Source organism: Benincasa hispida, chromosome 4, assembly GCF_027475165.1.
Source record: "Benincasa hispida cultivar pf3 chromosome 4, pf3_genome.v1.1, whole genome shotgun sequence".
In the NCBI taxonomy this organism is placed as follows: Eukaryota; Viridiplantae; Streptophyta; class Magnoliopsida; order Cucurbitales; family Cucurbitaceae; genus Benincasa; species Benincasa hispida.
In genome coordinates this window covers 50,317,243-50,341,156 of record NC_143481.1, presented here as the reverse complement: position 1 = coordinate 50,341,156, position 23,914 = coordinate 50,317,243, and the positions used below count along the sequence as shown (strand labels likewise).

The window sequence follows — 23,914 nt, the reverse complement described above, 5'->3', positions numbered from 1 at the left end:
TAGGAACTATATTTTTCCTCATTTTTATTAATTTACATTTTTATTATTTATTTCTAGCAGCCATTTTCAAACCTTTTAAAAAAAGGGGGAAAAGAAAATTTGACTTTTTTTTCCCTTTTTAAGAGTAAATATGAAGTTACTTTTTTTTACGATGAATATGTTAGGACGAGAAAATTAGGCTTCATTTGATTCGTGATTCATTTTTGTTTTTACATTTTTAAAAATAAAAAATACAAGAAAAATAATTAAAATGTATTTGATATACATATTTTAAAAAACGATTTTCAAAAACAATCCTTGAAATAGTTATTTTTAAAAAATAAATAGCTATTTTCTTTGTTTTTAAACTTTAATTTTAGAAATTATGAATACACTATTGTATTTTCAAATTCACAACCAAACAAAAATTTTGAAATTTGAACTCAAATTTTAGACTTTTAAATTGGAACCAAACATGTTTCAAATAAAGTAAAAAAGAAAATTTTATTTCTGTTTCTACTAAATTCTTTGTTTTTTAAAACAATTTTTGGATCATGAACTAAACGGGCTTAACTTTTATAATTTTTTGTACCAATTTATTTTAAAAAATAATTTTAAAACAAAATATTATATATATATATATATATATATATATATATATATTCCAAACGACCCTTATGCTACAAACACAATTTTTAGATTACCTCAAAAAAAATATATTATAGCAAATAATATAGAAAATTTTGAAAGCAAATGGGTTATTGCTGACATTTTTTTTAATTGAAATATAGCTCTAATTTTATAGTACATAAAGAAAAATAAAAAAAAATACAAAACTTTATAACTCCAGATTAAAAAACTATGCATCCTAAACACTAACTTTTAAAACTTAGACTAAGTAACTTTACATTCTATATACACATTATTTAATGTCACAAATTAATTGACTATTGAAACTAAACAACTCCAAACATAATAACTCAACTCGACGTTCTAAACGTCTCCTTAAGTAGTTAGTAGACAATATTGAAGGAGTTCGAAGGAGTTGTTAAAATGTCAATCTCATTATTATATAACACATAGTTACATTTGCACCAAAATGAAAACAACCTGTCTTGCAATTGTTATTTTGTATTGAAGCATTTGAAAGGGTTTGAATTGTTTTGATTGTTATAAGGAACAAGAAGAAGATGACATTATTGTGTTTTGTTTAAAAAAGAAAACAAATTAAACTAAGGGAAGGAAAAAAAGAAGAAGAAAAAGAAAATCCTAAGACATCGATGCTGATATTTGCTATACTATCCAAAGTCACATCTGTTTGTGGTTTGTAGCCCTCCAAAATAACTCACTTATTCCAACTCATCATAAGAGACACCCACAAGAAATCATCTTTTTAGGCCTTTGACAAATACTACATAATGCCCAAAAACCAATAAAAATCATTGGTACCATACCATCATTATTTTGTAAAATTTTAAAAAATAAATAAATAAAAATAATCGTGCAGTGAACTAATTTTGACCGTTTATATATAATTGAGCAATACTTTGATGCATCCTAAAATACACTCATATTTATGCATCTCTATTTTCATCATATACATAAAAATTAAAATATTTTTTAAAAAATAAAAAGAATTTGATATGTGATAAATTATAAATAGATAATTTGATATGCAAGTATTTTTCTATATAATTTAGTCCGTCATTTTTCAATTTTGTGATTTTTTTTTTTTTAATTTTCTATTAATGATCATCTTGATATTGAATTCTGTTTACTCTCTCACTTAACTTTAAAAGAAGGATAATGTGTGAATTTTTAAAAGATTTATTTGTGATTTATTTGTGTAGCCTAGAGGAGAATGGATTGTTCATCTATAAATTAATGTTTACATTTTTAATTCATGACGGGTTATTTCTATAGAAATGGACCTATTAAAGTTGTTATTGTGCTATCAAATGGATAGTCATCTAACTGAGTTTAGGCCACATTTACCAAACCATAATAAAAGTTGATTTAATCGAAAAGAGATTTCATTGATGAATGAATCGTAATAGGCTTAAATCACAAATATGATTATATTGTTTTTATCGCGTTTACCTAAAATTATGAATATATCACATTTTACTGTTACAGCTACCATTGCTGTTTGACCCTAATAATAATAGTAACAGTAACAATAACAAGAATAGTAACGGAAAAAGTAACAACAAATGTAGCAAATTCATAATTTTCATACTATTATAGTAATAATATGTGTTATAGTAATGGTAAAGATGGTGGGTCCTACGTAATTTTTAACTACAATTAGATTGAAGGTTTCTTATTTCTCAATCAGATTACACAATTTGAATACAAATTTCAAGACGGACTCTATATCTCATTACGATTGAGGAAAGTAGGTAAACGACAATAAAAGTAATCGATCGGGATTCATTTTCTACATATTTATAGATTACTTTTCAATCGGTATAAACGTGGCCTTAATTCAATTAATTAAGACATATATCCTTGACTTAGAAATGAAATATGTTAATTATTTAGCTAAAGTAAAACAATAAATAATTGTTGTTGATGCAGGATTATAGAAGAAGGCGAGTGGTTGATGTGGATTTCGAGGTGGGCTTTGATCAGTTGTCTATCCCAGATGAGGTGAGTTGCAACGTGGGTTCTGAAGTCAGCTCTGATTAGCTATTTGAAAATATCGTTGTGCAGTGCTCAATCACGTACACTTCAAAACTTGTTAGTATTACTATTAATAAGGGCGTATTTACTCATCGAGAGAAATTCAGGGATGGGAATAAGCCTAGAATTAGTATGGAAATCAATCAGAATTTTCAATCTTGTTCTATTTAGATCTCTAAATTTTTTAAATCGTTTGTTTTAGTTTTTGAATTTTGAAAAATTACTTATTTTTGTCCTTATCATTATGATTTTGTTAATTATTTAACGAAATAGTAAAGGTGGTTGTATCTTCACTAAATGGTTTGACTAAGATCCCAAATAAGCTAATCAAATTTAGACTGAAAATTCTAAGGTTCTAATTTATTTTCTTGTCAACGGGTTAGAAACATTAATACTCATCTCCTTCTCTCTCCTCTGTCTTCTTATTCTTTTGGAGTTACTCTACTTTTGAGATTATTTTTTGAGGTGTACAAAGTAGTGACGACGACAATAACTAAAAAAAATGGAACATTGCAATCGACTTAAGCAGAAATGGAGTCTGAAATGAAGACAACAATGAAATTGCAATCAGCTCAAGCAAAACAAAAATTTAATCAATTCAAACAGAACGTAAATTAGAGTCTCCCTTAAAATTGTAGTCGAAGGCTTGTCAAAATCTATGAAAAAAATCAAGAAACTTGAGCTAAATTGAAGCCAAAAAAATCATTGATTTCCTTCTTTTTCTTTTCCTTTGAAACTCAACTCTCCTACATCCTCATCCCCCTCCCGTTTCACATATTTCCTAATTTTTTAAAAATAGTATCTTTCTTTTTATTTTGTTATTAAAAAAATCCTACTGTTTTTTTTCTTCCAAATTGGAATCTTCAAGCAAATAAGATGAAAATAGAGTAGAATAAAATAATCCCAACTCATATAGAAAATAAACTCTAACAAAAATGTTACCTCAATGAATCACCAACTGGGTTCATGAAAAAAAGATTGGGAGGAAGGGGGAAAAAAGTATCTTAATGAATCACAAAAATATCTCGAACTTAAGAAAACAAAACATTCAAATACTGTGTGTTGATAAATTGAAGTAGAATGCCAACATCCAATAAACCAAAATAGTGAACGACCATAATCAAATTGATTTTTTATCTACCCTCTAATTGAAAATTAAAACTCTAGATTTTTTAGGCAGGATAACGTATTTCCAGTCTAGTCATCTATAAATACAATCCAACTCACCATTCTATTAAAAGAGTGTTAACACTAAAAATCAAGGTAAGGACTTTTTTAAAATTCAGAGATTAAATTAGATATTTTTAAAAGATTAAAACTAAAATAGGATAAAATTAGGACCAAAATAAAATCTAAACCTAATAAAAATAACACCAAGTTCAGGTCTCGGCACTTGGGTGCAATTTTCCAATTACCGACTCAACAATGTTTTCTTTAATCTTTTGATTTAGTCAAAAAAAAAATTTCCTGAAAGTGAGCTAGGGGCCTGCATCCCAGATGAGCTATCAGGTGCCACGTGGATCGTGTATATACAATAATTAGTTATCTATTACAGGAAAAATCAAAGTTATTTCATGAACCTTGAAATGGTATATACAGGTAGATCATATTTCGAGTAATAACTTAAAGAGTCTATAATATATGAATTAAAGTTGAGTATCTTATCTTGGTAATCTATGGATACAACTGACTTTATAATTATTACAAATGTTGTGTGTGTTTCAAATGATTTGATCCAAATCGTTCATGTAAAGATATACAAGTGAGGGTATCCTATACAATAAGTTTGTATAAGATTGGACCACGATATATTTAATCTCTCATTGTAACACTGTTGACTGAAGAGATTAATATTTAATAAGATAATCATGTAACTCAATCTCAATCCTTAGTGAGTTGTGGACTTTTGTTTATGAAGGTAGTTCTTTGATTTTTATGGGTGAGAGTGGTTTGAGTCACCAACTCAATAAAGCATACCCATATTGGGATTTATCCGAGTAGGGAGCTAGGAACATAACTACACAAGATAAAATTCTCTCATTCCCGCCTTTAGGGTAAGTAGAGGAGTATTTTCCTTAAGTGTTGATGGGTCTTGAAGAAAAAGTACCCACCTTTTCATTAGCCCAAGAAGACTTGGTTTATGGTAGGATTATAAACGCATTGTTCATTAGAGAAATCAGTGGTACTTAAAGAGTAAAAGATAATTACAGAGGTAAAATAATAGTTTGATCCAGCTGTAATTACAAACTAGTTCTGAAGGATTGACTTGTTGTAATGGTTAAATCCATGGGCACAGAAATATTTTACAGTGTGAATAATGCACCTGTGGGTTTTTAGTGTTAGATTTTATGTCCTAAAAACTCGCAGTTTGTAAAATAATAAACATCTTCTATAATCAATATACTTGTTAGTGATTTCATAAATTGTACGAAAGTCTAAATTTAATAAACTAAGACCCATGACTATTGCATAAGTATTTTGTGGAGACATAAGAATGGATCGGGTTCGAGTAAATAGTCAAAATGATCTATGGTACATGAATGAGGTTGGGTACCTTATTCTAGTAACATCATTGGATGCGGCCTACTCTGTAGTTGTTACAAATATTTGTAAAGTACTACATACGATGTGATCCTAATTCGTACATGTTATGACATGAGGAGTGAGGGCATCCTATGCAATGAGTTTGCATAAGATCGAGACCAGAATAAGTCACTCTTACTTTATAACGCTGTTTACTGTTTAAGATTGACTATTTCACCTAGATGACCTAGGTAACTCGATCTTAATCCTGAGCTAACTATGAACTTCTATTTATTCGGGATTGCCCTTAGATTTGCATAGTTGAGGGTTGGCTCAACAACACCGGCTCAATAAGACTCCCGTTTCAAGGGTAAGACCGGATAGATAACTGGGGACATAGGGTGCAAGATGGAGTTCACATCTACCCGATTTAGAGATAAGAAAAAGGTTATTCTCTCAAGTACTAAATCCAAGTCATGAACAACGGGCCCACCCTCTCACTGGGCTGAGAGAGTTTGGTTTAGTGATTGGATCACAAACCAGTTGTTCATTAGAGGATCAGTAGGGACTTGAGGAATAAGACATAATCTTGGGTGTAAAACAAATATTTGACCCAGCCGTTATTACGAACAACATGTGAAGGGTCGATTTGCTGATTATGATTAAATCATGTGGACATAATATATCTACGGAGTGCAACTATGGGCTTTAGTGGAGTGACCCATTAGTTAACGAATGGAGATTAATTTGGTCTAATGAGTTTAGCCAATTAATCTCAGATCGTTGGAGCCCATGATCTGTAGGTCCGTGAGGTCCCCCTACTAGCTCGTAACGGACTAGCTCTAGAATAGCGTGATAAGTTAATTTGAATCGTTCAAAATAGAATTAAGAGAATTAGTAATTATATGAAATATAATTACATGTTTAATTTGAGTATTAAACGGAATAAGAGAATTTATATATATTTAAATATGATTTAAATATATAAAGATGGATATGTGTTAAAATTAATTTAATATTTGATATTAAATTAAATAAGTTTTATTTGATAATTAATTTATGAAATTAATTAAAAAAATTAAAAATCAAAATAGATTTTATAAAATCAATTTTTTATTTTTAGATAAAATTGGAAGATTAGAAAACAGACACACAAAATGGAAAAAGAGATTTTTCCATTATCCATCTTTCAAGTAGCTCACACATAATGCATCTTTTTGGCCTTGTCTTTTCCAAGCATGAGCTACAATTCATGCAACTCTTTTTTTTGCATGTTGATTTACAATATAATGAAGAGATTGGAGTGAAAATCAGGCATGCAATCTACAGAGATTTTGAGAGAAAAATTGGTTTGAAGAAAGAGTTCTTCAGCTAGTTTTATGCAGTGAACATTTCTCCTTCTTCCATTGATTCAAGCTTGTTTTGAGTCCCACAACTCAATCTAGAGCACCAAAAGAATAGTGGGGAAGATCTTGAGGTGGTCTACAACAAGATTTTGGAGAAGATAGCAGCTGGTGAAAGAGCATTGAAGAAGTTCTTCAAGAGGAATTTCTTGAAACTCACTTGTTTCTGCAAAATGATGCTTTATATTTTGCCAAAATTAGTGAATTTGAGTGCTTAGATGATCCTTGTGCTTCCGTTGTTGCTTGATACAATCCTACATTTAGTGGAGTGACCTACAATTAATTAATATTCGTTAACATAATTTAAGAGTTTAATTAATTAATGTCGAATTATTGGAGCTTCTAATATGCAAGTCGATTAGGTTCTTACTAGCTCACAACGGGTAAACAAGGACCAATAGTTTTGGAAGAATTTGAAATGTTCAAATTATTAAAGGGAATAATATTAATTGTGTTAATATATAATACAATTAATATTATTGTATTATAATATAATTAGTATAATATATATAGGTACATTATAATATAAAGTTAATTTTGAAGATTCAAAATTAGACTTTATAATAAAAAGAGAATTAATATGTTTGAATATAATTCAAATATTAAAATTGTATGAATTAAATTCATATTAAAACTATAGGTTAACTAGTTAATATGAACAAGATTCATATTAAAAACTATAAATTATGAGAGAAATATATATACATACACATATATATATATATATAAAAGATTCAAATATTTAAAATATATATTAGATATTTAATTTTCTAAATTTATTTATTTATTTTAATTAAATTAAAATCGTTTTAATTTATTAAAGAAAATTAGTGAGTGGTTATTCTCATTAAATAGAGAGGTTTTTCTCTACAAATGGAAAGCTATTGTAGAGATTTTTTTTTTTTTTTTTAATAACTCTCCCTTTCCTAACTCCTATTTTTAAGCCCTCTCAAATAGTGAGAAGAGTATTCTCTGAAAAGATCTTCATATGAACACAAATTTCCTTTGTTCTTTTAAAAATTCGGTTCCCACAAACCGGTCCTTGCCAAGAGAATAGTCAAGAAACCTGATGGTGCCGTTACAATATTGTTTGTGGAAGATCGATTCGTTGACGAATTGTGAAGATCTGGAGAAATTTGAAGAACGGTTTTTCAAAAGTATGTCTCTTCTTCCCTCTAATTTCATGTTTAACTTACTATATATTGATGTAAGTTTTTTCTTTTTTTATATTGTAATTTCAAAACAAATCAAAGTAAAGTGATCACTTGCCTCATGAGATTCGATGCCTTCAGATCACACATGCAAGAGGTATGATCTTATAAAATAGAGACACGCAACTTATATAGACAAACAACTTATCCACATCAGCTCGATATTGACTGAGTCAAGATATGCATTAGTCCACTTCTCTCCTTAACTCCGGCAATATGTTAGTTATGATTCTAGCAATAGGGTATCGTAAAAAAAATGTATAAATTGACTAAACTAATCTCATTAGAAAAACATACAATATACTTTAATTTACATCGACGTCACTTATATCTAAATATTGACTGAAGTCTTAAAGAGTATTAATATCTAAATATTGAAGTCTTAAAGAAAATCCTCGAATAAGTTCGTGGTATCTCTTTCTTGACCATTAAAGGACATTTCATTATTCTCAATCCTTCCTTCATTTGCATTTTCGTTTTCAATTGAAACTTATAAATCGTTTATAAGATTCAACATCTCATTTTCTTCGACAGCATTACTCTCTATATTATCTACTTCAACATCCTGTATTGAATGACTTGTATGACTTCTAAATAAGTTTATTGGCTCTCCATGATATACTCATTCACAATATGAGGGAGATATTCCATATGTTAATAGATGTCGTTCCACAATATCTATCTTTTCCCAAATTGAATTCATACAATTCTTGCATGGACATCTTATTCGTCCGGAATCATTTATACGAAACCTTGTTATATCTAAGAATTGCCTTCTCTATACTCCACTGATAACTTATCCTTAATTTAATCCATTCTTTATTCATCCTCAAAAATAAATATTTTCTGACCAACTTGTAATCCAAAACAATAACCTGGATTAGAGGACAAAGTACAAAGTATTATTAAGCATTGAGTTCCATAATTTTCATTTCTTAAGGCAAAATAAACACATAGGTCCCTAGACCGCTTAAATTGTCTTAACAACTTTTAAATGTTTTATTTAGTACGTCTCCAAGCTTTATTCAATATCTTCTAAAATTTACAAGCCTATTGGACACAAAATTTAAAGTTTAATTTTCTATTAGACACAAAATTTAGTTTTATGTCTAGTAGATTCTTTAAACTTTTTTAAAATATTAAATGCGTTAAATATAATATTTTTAAAAAGTGGGGAAGAAGGGGTCTGGTTTAAACCATAATTTTGGGGAGTGATAATCCACCAATTCACAATAATCTACCAAATTGCATAAATTGTAACATATATTATAGTAAATTAAGTAATCCATAACCTTACAAATTAAAAGGAAAAAAAAAACTGAATCCACAATAACATCCATAATTCATAATTCACATTAGATTACCAACATGCTAGAAATTAAACATTAGCAACATTAATTACCAACATTAGTAACATGCTAAAAATTAAACATTACCAACATTACCAACATGCTAAAAATTAAAAACAATGGCTTAAATTAAGATACAAAATAAGAGAAAATAAATTAAATGGATTTGCACGAACCTTGATGAAAGCTTGAAAATAAACAACAAATTTGCAAGCAATAAAGGGGGAAGGCGGCAGTGGACGGCGGTGTGAAGGGGGAAGGGCAGGTGGCGGTGCATGCGTGAAGAGGGGCGACGACAGGGGGGAGTGGCGGGGGCGTGAAGGGAAGAAGGAAAATGGGGCGGCGGGTGTAAAGGGGGGCGGTGGAGGAGGGGGGCTAGAGTTTTTTGAGAGGGAGAGAGAAAAATTTTTGGAGGAGTGGGGAAGAAGAAAGGGTCTGGTTTAAACTAGGCCCCTCTCCCGACGCCGCCCTGGGGAACTCCTGACGGTCCTTTACTTCGTCGGGAGAGACCGTCTCTCTCGACGACCTAACTCCCGACGCATTAAAATGACGTCGGAAGTTCCCGTTTTTCTTGTAATGATTGGATACAACTCTAAAAATCATTCCACCAACAATGAGGCTTAATCTCATCTGGACCAACAAGCCACACCAATCGCCACTATATTTTGAGGATGATTTGATTTTAAGTGTTTTGATAATTATATTTAAATTGGTGTAATTTATCTATTAGTCTGTAGGCAGTAATATATTGGTTTAATAATTTGGGAATAAATCTAATTTAATTATCGAGTATTTTAGGCCATGTTTTGTAACCAATTATTTTTTTTGTTTTTGTTCTTTTAAAATTAAATTTATTTTATCCACATTTCTTGCCATGATTTGCATCTTTTTTAAGTATAATTGTTGAATTTTTAACCAAATTTCAAAAACAAAAACAACTTGTTGAATAGTGCCTATAGACTTAATTTTCAAAAACAAAAATAAAAAATAAAATTGTTACCAAACAGAGTCTTACTTTTTGTTTTCAATGCTATAAAGATGTTTTTAAATTCAAGATATCATTTTCTTGTATTTGTTGAAGGGACTAAATTTAATCTTTACTTTAAGAAAAACAAAATGTATAAATAAATGATTTAATATACAAAATAGTCTTTAATGTCGTAGGTAATTTTCATTTACATTTTGATGTGTTAAAATGTTTGCTTTTTCCTTAATATTGTATTAAAAAATTTCAATTAATTTCTTACGAAATAATACTTGTTTTTTTTCCACAATATATTAAATAAACATATCATTCATCTTAAAATAAAATATTATATAAATAAGATTTATCTCAAACATGTTATAGAATCAGGCAAATTGTTTCATGAGATTAGTTAATATGTGTGTAAGTTGATCCGAAAACTCACAAATATATTAAAAAAAAACAAAAGTTTGGTTTAATTATTTTTTTAGTTAATAGTGGGTGAATTAGTAGAAATTGATCCATAAATGGATAAAATTAAAATTTTAAATTCCAAATTGAAACACATATGTGAAAATTGATTCCCCCAATAATAGAATTTGCAACTGCTGCAACCTAAAATAGAAATGAAAATTAAAAAAATAATAATATTTAAAAAAACTATAAACTTAAGCATAGTGTCGCTGCACCCATATATTATGCAGCTATTGTCGCACTTAAAAAAATAATTTGTGACATTTTTTTATATATATTTTAAAAAATGGATTAAAAATAACTTTTTTTTAAGGAAAAAATAGTATGGGGATTAAGTATAATCTAAGTTGCACCTAATTATTGTTCATGTATATATAGGTGGCAATTGGTCACTTTTCAGGTAGATGATCGGTTCAATTTTCAAAGAAGAAATATATATATATATATAACATGTCAAATCTTTCATTTTCTTTCATTTTCTTTAATCTATAGATTCATTCAACATTATTAAATTGGATGGAGAAAGGAAATTTGAATCCAATTAAACCGTCAAAGATGCTTTCACACTACTACTTAGATAATATATATGTTTTTTTTATAAAATAATTATTTTTCACCCTAAAGGTGAGAGAATTGAAATGTAGTGAGGTTGAATAGTACAAATTGTATGTCAATTGATCTATGTTCATATTTAGTTGATAAAATACACTTTTGATAATTAAAGATTTATAATTTATATCTATTTGGTTCTTAAATTAAAAAAAAAAAATGATACTTATGATTCATTAGATTTTAAAAATAGATTTTTAGTAGTCGTCCTTATCTCAAGCTAGCATAACAGTTAAAATATAGATTAAAGATCGATGACATGTGCATCTATCAGGGTGCTAACTTGACCTTCTCTCTTCCATCTTTCTACTCTCCCCTCTCTCGTTCTCCCATATTCCCCTGATAAACCTTTTCTTTTTTTTATTGTATTCTGTTATTTAGTAGCACTCAATACATTGATAGTTTCGACTTTAGTAGATTTACAGATTTTTATTTGATTCCCTCCTTCACCTCAATCTAATTTGTTCTTGATTCGTTCTATGGAGATGATATCACAATATGTAAGTGGAGTGGTAGACGATGATAGTGAGTAATTTTGGTGACAATATACTCATCGAGAAGAAGGGATCGAGAAAACGAGACGAAGACAACAAATGAGAGAAAATCAAGAAATTAGTCACGTCAACAGTTCAATCAACAAAATTGATATCTCATCGATGTTTGATCAACATCTATGTCAACTTTTTGTTAGATCAACTAACTCTCAAAATAGCTGAGAGACCATTTAAAATTAGTTTTTTAATCGATTTTGAAATTTCAAGAATAAAATAAACACTAACTAAACCGATCAAAATGTCATTATCCAAGAAAGTGATTTGTATGTTTAACTAAACTATTGCTTACATGGCATATCATCATCATTTATTTGCATGGCAAAATCTAAAATTATATTTCATTTAGGTTTAGCCTTTAAGGTGAGATATTGAGATTACATTTTAGTTGTGTTTGTATAAATAAATTCCTAATAAACTCCATGATGTTGGTGTGTCGGACAGTTGCTGACGTGGCGGCCAATACCCGGTGAGAATTCCGGCAGAGCCGCCCCTCTCCGCCGCGCCTTCCCCATGTGTTTCTCTCTCTTCAGAAACAAATTATTTAATCCTTAGTCAAATTAGGAGCCTCCTAATCACCCCACGCGTGTTAGTCTCGCGTGGGTTATAATCGCGGTTGATAATGAGGCATTGGAAGACAGTTGCTGGGGTAGCGCAGGGAGTTAGTGTTTGCTAATTCCTAGGGATTGGTTTTGTAATAGTAAATAGTAACAGCAATACTAACTATAATACCCAAGAAACGCATACACGGACAGATATAGGATACGGATATGATACGATATGGTGATACGTTCATTTTTAAAAAAGTTAAGATATAAATACGTTGAAGATACATTATTATATATGTATGTGTATATATATATATATATATATATGTATGATAATGCCTAATTAATTGTTATAATACTTATTTTGAGTTAGATTAAAATATATTCAAGAAGAGAGTAAAAACTAGAAAAAAAAAATCCAATAACGAGTGGTGGTTGAACGACTAGAAGTAGACAATGAAGTTAAGGATGGAGGGGTTTGAATCATGATTTAGATAGTGAGAGAGAAGAGAACAATGAAGATTTAATTATGTTTTGAGTTTTTTTCTTTTAACTTTTTATATTTTTACCATTTTAATTTATTTTGGTTTGGATTGCTCGATTTATGTAGACTTTTATGTTTGGGAGTGATTTTAAAATGGTTAAAATAATTTTTTTCATTTTCAAAATTACCATGAAACGTGTTTAATCCTTCCAAACAAATTTTGAAGATATGAAAATTGTATTTAAAAGTGTAAAATTTAAAACTAAATTAATTTTGAGTAATTAAAAGTGTGTTTTTGAGTGATTTTAAAAATGAAAAAAAATGATTTTTATGATTTTAAAATAATTCCGAAGTACGCACTTAAATAAAATGGATTGTAGGTTGGCCTTTTTAACTGGTTAGACTTAAATTTGAAAAAAAAAAATATCAAACTATCCCCTTCATGTATCTCGAAGTAGAAATGTGTATCTAAAAATAGGAAAAAAAATCAGATACTTTAAATCATGTATTAGATACATATATCTATATTTATGCATATCTGATACTAATTTTCTGTACCGTTAGAAGTAGAGGCGCTTCCTACTTTAATACTATATTGTTGTCGAGGTTGTTGTCAATGGAAAGAGAAATTCTATTATATTATATTATATTTATAGCTTAATCCAAAACCAGGGGGTGATGCCTTGAAAGTGAAATTTCACCTTATTTGTAATCCAAACTAGTCTCTTTTCAAGGTATTAAAGATTTTGAGGATCTTTGTTATTTTAGTTCTCACTTCTCTTTCCTATTTTTCTTTCCCTCTCAAATCTCTCTTCATATATTGTATTTTAATTATATATTCACTACCTCATAATTAATTCTAATATGTTAAATTGTGCCTATATTTTCTAAATTTTTAGTGTGATATCTATTTAGGCTTTCAATTTATTATGATCTTTTATTACCTTTATTTACTTGTAGAGGTTGTTTGGAGCACTGAATTGAAATATAATGTCAGGAATTCATATGTCTATGGAGTTCATTTATCTATGTTTCGGGTACAAGTTGAGTTCATATGTCAATATCGGGTATAAGTTTTGAATTCTAAGGTCTCATTTGGTAACCATTTTGTTTTTTGTTTTTGAAAATTAAGCTTATGTACACTACTTCCACCTCCAAATTTCTTTCTTTGTAAACTACTTTTCACCAATGGTTTAAAAAATCAAGCCAAATTATGAAAACTAAAAAATTAGCTTTCAAAAAATTGTTTTGTTTTTAGAATTTGGCTAAGAATTCAACCATTGTACTTAAGAAAGATGCAAATCATGGTAAATAAATATGGATGATATAGGCTTAATTTTCAAAATTAAAAATTAAAAAAAAATGGTTATCAAACGGGGTCTAAATAATCTGCTTTTATGATGATAATTTTTGTTTTGAAATTTTTTTATTCAATAATTCTACATATCTTTGTTTGAATAAAATATGAATTGTAATTTTTTTTTCATTTTTTCTTTATTTTTGGTAATGAACAACAATTAATTCACTACATTTATTGCATGAACATGGATAAATAAAATGAAAAACAAAAGAGAAATCAAAATTATTTATTCTTAATTTTCTCCATTAATTTCATTATCATCATCTTCTTCTTTTTCCTTCCTATTGTTGCTCTATATTTTTTTATCTAAATAATTTTTTTTACCTAAATTTTCCCCACCATCTTAGCAACCAATGGAATGCCACTACATTTCTTCAACAATTCTACATTCAAGCCACCACATTTCTTCCACAATTCAACATTCAATTCCTCTAAATTTGGACGATCATCAAGAACATATCTCCAATTTTTACTAGAAAATGTTTCAAAAATTAAATCATCATTTAATGCTTTTTTTGTTTGTTTTTGCTTAACTTTTTGTTCAACCATTCAACTAAATACATACTTTTCCAAATTTTTAACACCCATTTGATATGTGAATTCAATTAAATAAAATATAATAGGGACTATATATATATATATAATCATGACCAACAATAAGCCAATTTTATGCATACAAAAATTATTGTTCATTAAAATAGTTAAGCTTAGTCCTACCAAATAGATGTAGACAATACATCTTCAGCCTTCCTAGACTGTGGTAGGTTGTTAAGAAGCAATTGGGTTTTTGGACATTTATGACAAGTCTATAAGGATGACTAAAATCATTCTTAGACAATCTCTCAATATCAAATTACTATAAAAGATGACTATTAAATGCTTGAAACTAATAATTTCGAATTTGTATATTTGTCGAGTTGGTCAATAGAGTTAGTTGTTGGAGATGAACAACAAAGTTGGTGGTTGAAGTTAGTTGCCCAAGGTGATCCGTCAAAGTTGGCCACCAAATGTGATCTCGCTGAAGTTGATTGTAGAAGTGGTGTTTGGGGGAGTTGGTTGCCTGTGGTGAATGTTGGCATTGGTCGTTAGAGATGACTGTCATTGAAGTTGATCATCAAAGATGATTTTCGTTGGAGTTTCTCATCAAAAGTGGTTATTGGAATCCAAAACTGATCGCTCAAAGGTGGTCTTAATGAAAGGTGATTTTCATCGAAACTTGTAATCGGAGGTGGTTGTCGGAGTCAGGAATTAGTCGCATGAAAGTAGTCTTGGATTTGGTTGCGAGAGTTTGTCATCGATGCTCGAAATTGATTGCGCAAAGGTGGTCATCGAAGTTGATCACTGAAGGTGATTTTCATTGGAGTTTGTTACTGGAGGTGGTTACTAGAGCCCATAATTGGTCGTTAGAGTTGGTCACACAAAGGTGGTTGTCAAAGCTGGTCATGGAAGGTGGTTACCACAGTCCAAAGTTGGTTGTTGGAGTTGGCTGTTTGAAAGTGATCGTCGGAGTTGGTTCTTGGAGTGTGGCAATGGTAGCCATTGATGAAGGTTGATAGGTGGAGTCATTCAAAATATTGGAAGGAGGGAGAGTTGGAGTGAGTTCGTATATTTTACCAATTCAACTCCACCAACATTTAAAATTTGTAGGCCAAACATTGAATTTGTATATTATATACCAACTCAACTCATTTCATGTTGGTGAGCCAAACACCCTCTTATTGTTATAGATATGACTAAGTCTAAAATACAACAGGACAAAAAAAAAAAAAAAAAAAAACCGATGTCAACTAAGTCAAAATTGACTAGGCCTTTCTTGACCCAAGGTCTAATTAGGCCTAGGCCATAGCCAAGTCCATGGCCAACCATAAGAGTTAAGGGCCGAGTAGAACGGTCGATCCCTTACTAGGTTGAGTTAATCAATCTGGTTACTCAGGAGGGTTCAATTTGAAGTTCAAGGATTTTGAGTTTGATGCTGACGAACATCCATATAAATGGAAAGAGAGAAGACTTAAATGTGAGTATGCTACCTAACTCGAAATCTTGCTACACTAACATAAACGTTGATCTAACATTAACATCGACTTATGTTTGGTGAGCACCTACATATGGATGTGCATTCTACTAGTTTTGTGGGGACGATTCTTTGAAGAATCCCCCTGAATCGACCCACTGAGGCATGTCTTATGTCGTGTCCCACTTTCGGTTCATGCAATAAGTATAAAATAACTTTAAATGTATTCGTATTTCACTTTCGTCTTTTGGCTCGAACTTATTGTTGAGATTGTTCTATTTACGTATTCTCCTACACTATATTTTCTGCATTGGTGACACATTATGTTTTTGGTTACTTTTTTTTTTTTTTTTTTATTTTTAATATCATTGACATAGTAATGGGTATTTTTTTTAGTAATTCAATAGATTCTTAAACTTTGTACCTCATGCCTAACCTATTCTCATTGTCAACTTCATTGATCACAATTGTTTAGCTAAACAAGATTTAAATTAAGGTAATTGTTTTAAATAGTAAAACTACTGAAAATATTTATAAATATAGCAAAATGTTATTTTCTATCAATGATAGACTACCATAGACATCTATTACTGATACTGGTAGTTGCCGATAGACTGTGATAAGTGTCTATTGTAGTCTATCGTGACCTATCCCTAATAGACAATGACATTTGGCTATATTTGTAACTAAGTTAACCCATTTTCCTTTATTTGAAAGCAACTCTTTAGATTAATTGGAGATTCAAATATTTAACCTTTTAGTAATGTTATAATGCCTTAACTAGTTGTCACTATAAGAAAAAGACGATCTCCTGATGTTAAAAACCATTGTTGGGAATTCACTAGTCGGGAGATACACTATCTCGGGACGCCGTAAAAAAATCGTCGGGAGTTACTTATAATTTTCGACGATATGTAACCAACGCAGGGAGTTTTGGTTAAATATGGTCTACCTCAAGATGGGTTAATTAGTGTGTCAGGAGATGTGTGTAACTCTCAATGCTAGTTTTACATCGTTGGGAGATACGCTTCACATCTTCCATGATGGGTCTGGGAGTTTGAAGATGCATAACTCCCGATGCTAGTTTTACACGTCAGGAGATAGGCTTCACGTCATCATACAACATCGAGTTTAAATATACATATCTCCCGATGTTGACATATTACAATGTTGGGAGATTATATGAACTCTCGACGAGTAATTTTTGGTGTTGGGAGTTAGGATTAACTCCCGACGCTAGCGTTTTGAGCATCGGAAGATACCCTTTAAAAATTCTAGATCTATCACAAATTTGGAAATCAATCTTCAAGCGCTGTTAGGGCTTTGGGTGATTTCTCTCTGCCGATTTCTGTCTCAATGCCTCTTGCCATGCCCCTCAACCGATCACCGCAGTCGGCCATCGATCTAGGGTCGTCGTTTGGTTGTCAGTGGAGAATATTGAAAATGAACAACTGAATTTACTAGAAATTGTCGGTGGAGTTCGATTGAATCATTAAAGAGGTTACTTTATGCAGAGTCGCGTTGATCCTACGGTTATGGAACGACCAATTATTCAGCATGTCGATGATAACTTCATAAACAATGATGGAGAGCAATTATCTCCCCATAATAGTTTAAGTGCTGACCAATAATTTGATTTAGATGACGATGATGATTAATCATGTATCTGCTCACTTCTCTTTCTTTGTTTACACATATTTAATATTGATTTTATATTGTTTTATCTTTTTTGTGTTTGTATAAGTACGATGTCAACCCCTAATAGGTAACATGAAGGAGGAATAATTCCAGGAGATAGAGACATATCCTCACGTAGGATCTTCTGTGGGTGACACTTCAGATTTTCGTACACATCTTTTGTTGATTGAAATATATCCTAAACTCTTTTAATTTTTATTCCTCAAATGGTAGCTCTTCATCCATTCAAAGGAAACGCGAGTACTCGCGGAACATCGAATTGAAAAAATACGTAAAAATATATGGGAGAATTCCAATCGTGATCAAAGAAGGGGAGAAAAAGATGATTTGTCAACATTCTGTACGATTTAGTAATGCGATTGGTATCGCCATCAAATCTGCATTTTCAGTACAATGTCGTACTTTAACTGATGTTCCAAACGAATTTGTAGAATTAGCTAAGAGTCAATTGTTAGTAAGTTTATAAGTTTGTTATTTTAGATTGTCAAAAATATCATATGCTAATCATTCCTTAATTCTTTTGTAGCCTTATTTTGTGCTTGATTTATCAAACAAAATACTTAATAACTTTATCGAACATCAAATGCAAAACTCGTTCAAAGAATTTAGAGTAGATTTGCACATATATTGTAGGAGTCTAGTGGTCTATTAGAATTAGTTTCGAAGCATGTAAAATTTAGAAAAACATACTTAAAAGTTTAAGAACCTATTAGAAACTTTTTAAATTACACTATCAAGTCCAAAAGTTGACAAACCCATATAATTTTTACGTTTGTCAAAGTGATTTTGTGTAAAATTGATTTTTAAACCATGATCAAATTAATTATTTTTAAAACATACTTTCGTCAATCATTCAAGTTCAAGCCAACAACAACATCTTAGAAGGAGAAAAACAGTTAACAAACACATCTTTTTAGTTTTACATTTCAAACACAAGAGAATAGATTCGAATCTAAAACATTTAAAGAAAAAATGAAAAAGGTTGCTTAATCTCAGAAATAGCTAGGTTGCATTCAGTTCAAGTCCACAATTATTGAACGCATGTTATCCTTTGTTGTTAACAATATTAAATAATTAAATTTCAATTTTAATAAAAGTTAAAAAGAAGCTGAATATTAAGATGATTATAAAATAAGAAGACAATATGACCTTTTAGCCCAAGGTTTTGAAGATCTTAGTACATACGCTCTTCAGTAGAAGAACATAGACCAATGAAAGAACGAATTATTGCCATCCATCTTTCATTGTGACGAGGACAATCAACCATGTAGACAGAAGAAAGAGAGTCAATTGGCACATCAATATAGTTAATATCAGTTCCTATAATGAAATTACAGGGGTTTAAAAATAGGGTAATTGCGATTGGCTATGAAGCACAGACACGGATACGCCTACACGATACGGATACGATTAAATATGACGATTCGTTAATTTCTAAAAAACTAAGATACGGATACGTCGAAGTATATGTCATTTTTTAAATATTATTTTAATATATATTTCTTAAAAATGAGGATATTGATATATTGAAGGTACATTTTCTCTTTCTTAAAAAAATAAGTTGCCTAGTTTTAGATGAAAAAGATTAGATGTGTTGTCTGATACGGATTCTTTGCCTTACATGAAGTATCTATGCTTCATGGGTGATTGGTAACATTTTTAGGAATAATAACCAAGTGTATAATATCATTTTAAAAGAATTGTAAATATAGACAAGTCTATCAGTGATAGACTACTATCGTTGATAGACTCTTACTAGTGATATGGTCTATCACTAATAGACTATTTAAATTTGGTCATATTTGCATTTTTTTTTTACATTATGTTATATCTGCTAATACTTTGGGTCTAATGTCTATATCTACAACTGTCCCTTCACAATATTATGTGAATGAAACTCCTAAATCGTAGTGAGTCCATATATACCTTTTATCAAGGTTGTCTTTGGAAATCATTAATGCATCGATTCTTACATGTGTGTATGCTTCAAATGTTGCATTAATAAAATGGACACGAATAGAATAAATGCATGAACCGATTTCGAGAGTTGAACTTGATTGGCATATATAAGTTTATGGATCAAATTAATAAAGTTATGTCTTATTTATTTAAATGAACCATATAATTGAGTGTATAAATAAATAAACTCGTTAGTTGAAGATTTTAGTTAATATAATTAGCGGAATAAAATAATATATATATATATATATATATAACATAGGTGGAGAGAGGGTCCCTTGCATTGCTATTTTACTGGGTTCACATGGGGTCACTACTGGCCCTCACTCTCTCTGTCTCTGTCTCTGTCTCCATCTCTCTCTCTCTCTCCTCTCTTTCTCTCTCTAGCCGTTAATCCTCAACCCCCTTCTCAATTGCCCATATAAACTCTCTCCCAATCAAACCCACCCATAATTTATAAATTACCATCAAATCCAAACCCCATTTGCCCATTACCAAACCAAAAAAAGGAAAAAAATATATCCCAAATGGTGGGTTTTCCGGCAATGTACGGCGGCGCCACTCCCACACGGCGGCGGCGATTTCTCTCTTCTTTCTTCATCATGTTTTTCTTCATCTGGGTCATCTTCTGCCACCAAGCCGTCGCCGTCGCTAGACTGCTACCGGAAAGTCAAAATCCAGAGGCAACCGATATCGGAGCCGCCGGCGCCGGAAGCGGAAGCAAGGAGAAGCTTGTCCGGAAGTATTTCAATGGAAGGAGTAGTTTCGGTTCAAAAGAGTTTGAAGAGAACAAACGAACAGTTCCCAGCTGCCCCGATCCTCTGCATAACTAGTACAATAATTCTTGCTTTTCTTAATTTTTTTTTTTTTTTTTTTTTTTTTTTTTTTTTTATAATTTTCTCCCCAAAATACCCAGTACATTTTGTTTTTGTGATAGGCAAAACCAGGGGTATTTTGGGAGTTATAATTTAGAGTGCTATATAAATGAAAGAAAAAAGAATGAAGGTTCAGAAATGGAGGGTTAATTGATCTGTACAGAAAAGTAGAAAATTGGAAATACCACTTTTGGAGAACTTTTTGGCTGAGAAGAAAGAAGAAAAGAAGAGGAAGAATGGCAGAGATGCGATTTGCAATCACAGAATCATCATTTTTCTTTTTTTTATTTTTTTTGCAGGTTAATATAAAAATGGGAAAAATACTTTTTTTTTTCTTTTTTTTTTTGTCTATTTAGTATTTAGTATTTAGGTTTCAAAATGTTACCACCTCATCTTTAAATTTTGAATTTGATTTGAATTTAAAAATGTTATAATATTACCATTGACATTTGACTTTTGCTTCAATTTGGTCTTTATGTTGCAAATTACACTTTTAACAACAATTTTACACTAAATACCCACTTTCTACCTTTAGAGTTAATTTATGTTAATAAATTAAATATCATTAAAATAATTACAATTAACTAAGTTTCACTATTTTCATCACCTTTGAAATCAAAATTTAAAATTTTACTTCATAACTATTTTTATTTAATTAATAAAAAATTGATGTGAATGATTGAAAGTGAGTATTTAATAAAAGATTAAGATTAAAAATGTAAAATCTTGAAATCAAAGGATTAAATTGAAACAAAACTCAAATCTCAAAGGTAAAATGGTAATATTTTAAAACTTAGATACTAAATTAAAATAAAATTCAAAACTTAAAACATTAAATATATAACATTTTAAAATTTATGAATTAAATCGGAATTAAAGATATTATTTCCTATAAAGGAAAAAAAAAAAAAACAAAGGGAGAGAGTACGTATTTTTGTTTTCATAATTATTGTACTTTTTTCTTTTGTAGGAGTAATTTTGTTTGTCCTCTGTTCTGCCAAGAAAGAAAAGAAAAAAAGAAAAACTAAGCCTGATTCAGTGATATGTCGAAATTTGCTTTTACTGCGTTTTTTTTTTCTGTCTTTGAATTATTTTGGGAGAGAATTTAATTTGTCAGATTTTTCATTTGGTACTTCTTTTAATTATAACGAGGGATCAAACATTCCCGTAGATATGTTCAAATCTCTTAATCTAAAGTTTATATGTTTTAGACTTTAGTAGATTGAGATTTTGAAATCTTGAACTATATATCTAAGATCTTATTTACTAATGATTTAGTTTTTTGTTTTTGTTTTTAAAATTAAACCTATTTCATCCATTTTTTCGTATAATAATTTGCATCTTTTTTTTTAAGTACAATTGTTGAATTCTTAGTCAAATTTTAAAAATAAAAACAACTTTTTGAAAGTTACTTCTGTTAGTCCTCAAAATTTTACTTGGTTTTTTAAACAATTGGTGAAATCAAGAAGAAATTTTAAGGTGGGAGTAGTACCCATAGATTTATTTTTAAAAAACGAAAACAAAAAATAAAATTGTTACCAAATTGAGCCTAAATTAGTGGAAATTGTTGAAATGTAGTTTATTTGTTTTGGTTAAGATAATTATACTCTTAGGAAATTATGTAATTTTGGGGCTTTCTTCAAAAATTTAATCCTTCGTTTTTTTCCTTTTGACTTTAATTCCTAATTTTGGTAGTCTATGTATTAAACTTTCATGGACGTATCGACATTTTGATTAATAATTCTACTTGTTTGTGGATTGAGTGAATTCACACTTTCATCATATTAGTATAAAATGCATGAAGCATAAAAGATAAGTAATAAAATAAAAAATAAAAAACTTTCGATCCCAAAACTTTTATAAAAGTAATAATTTAGTCAATTTTGGTTCGTAATGATTTAGTCCATATATTTTTAATTTGGTAACAATTTAGTCACTAAGTTTTAATATGTAACAATTTAGTCTTGTACTTTCAATTTATAACAATTTAGTCCTTAACATAAAAAAATTTATCAAAATTTGATGTTAATTTTTATTATTTTTTTATGTAGACTTTATATTTTACAAAAATATTGAGTGTCTAAATAGTTTCTCATTAAATCTTAACAATAATTTATACAATAGGGATTAAAATGTTACAAATTTTGAAGTACAGTTCTAAATTATTACCTACTAAACTTCAGAGACTAAATCGTTATAAAATTGAAAGTTTAGAGATTAAATCGTTACAAACCAAAGTTCATGGACTAAATTGATACTTTAAAAAAAATCTAGGGACTAAAATTGATTTTTAACCTAAAAATTATAACATTTTTAACCGGCTAAGAAGGCATAAAATATTTTGTTACCATAAACATTGACATTTTATTGATATGTCCATTGATTTGTCTCTAGAATTGAATTTTTGATATTTTTGTCCATATCTACATTTAAAACTTTATCCATAACACAGTTAAAATACCTTTTAGAAAAATTTTAATTTTAATTCTTAAAAATAGTTGGCTTTCATCCCAACAAAATTTCATTAATTCTTCTACCAAAAATTACATTTAACCCATTAAATTATGATTAAGACAACTACTTATTTCTATAAGATTAGAGACCATACGTTTGTTGAACTAAACCAAATCAAAATGTTGTATACCAATAGATCTAAAAATTCATCATAAGAACTAATATATGAAATTACTTAAACTATTCCCAACCCATGATTTTTAAAAGAATAATAAATCCAGTTTTATGTAGATACATAAGTTTTACTCATCAATACATGAGTTTTACCACAAGTTTTATAAAATACACAATCAATTTTTTGGTTGTCGATTTTAAAACGAAATTTCGTGTTATCTAATAATTGAAATAGAACAAAGTGGGAAAGGAAGAGGGGACGCGACAGCGGTGGCGAGGTGAAAAACGATGGGATCGGTGACCGACGAAGGTATAGGAAGGAGAAGGGGGTGGGGGACGGCGGAGTTGGTGGCTGATAATGGTGGGAGAAGGAGAGGCGGCCCCTAAAGAGAGAGGTGACACAATATTATAGAAGAAATTTTTTTTTGACACATCAAATATTAAAATTAATTTAAGAAAATGTTATGACATATTTTATTACATTTAATGTTTTATGTCGGAACTTAAAGTCTAAACCTAAATCCTAGATGTTTTGAAACTTAGGGATCAAATTTAAAAAAAAAAAAAAAAAAAAACCTCAAACCTCATTGAAAGTATTTTATT

At 29.7% G+C, this 23,914-nt stretch overlaps 1 long non-coding RNA gene across 1 annotated transcript; it reads left to right on the top strand.

The window, feature by feature from the left end:
- The first annotated feature begins 20,083 nt into the window (after positions 1 to 20,083).
- LOC150036786 (uncharacterized) lies at positions 20,084 to 21,109 on the top strand. Its single transcript, XR_016529345.1, has 2 exons — positions 20,084 to 20,640; positions 20,746 to 21,109. It is a non-coding gene; the product is annotated as an uncharacterized LOC150036786 (long non-coding RNA).
- Positions 21,110 to 23,914: the final 2,805 nt, after the last annotated feature.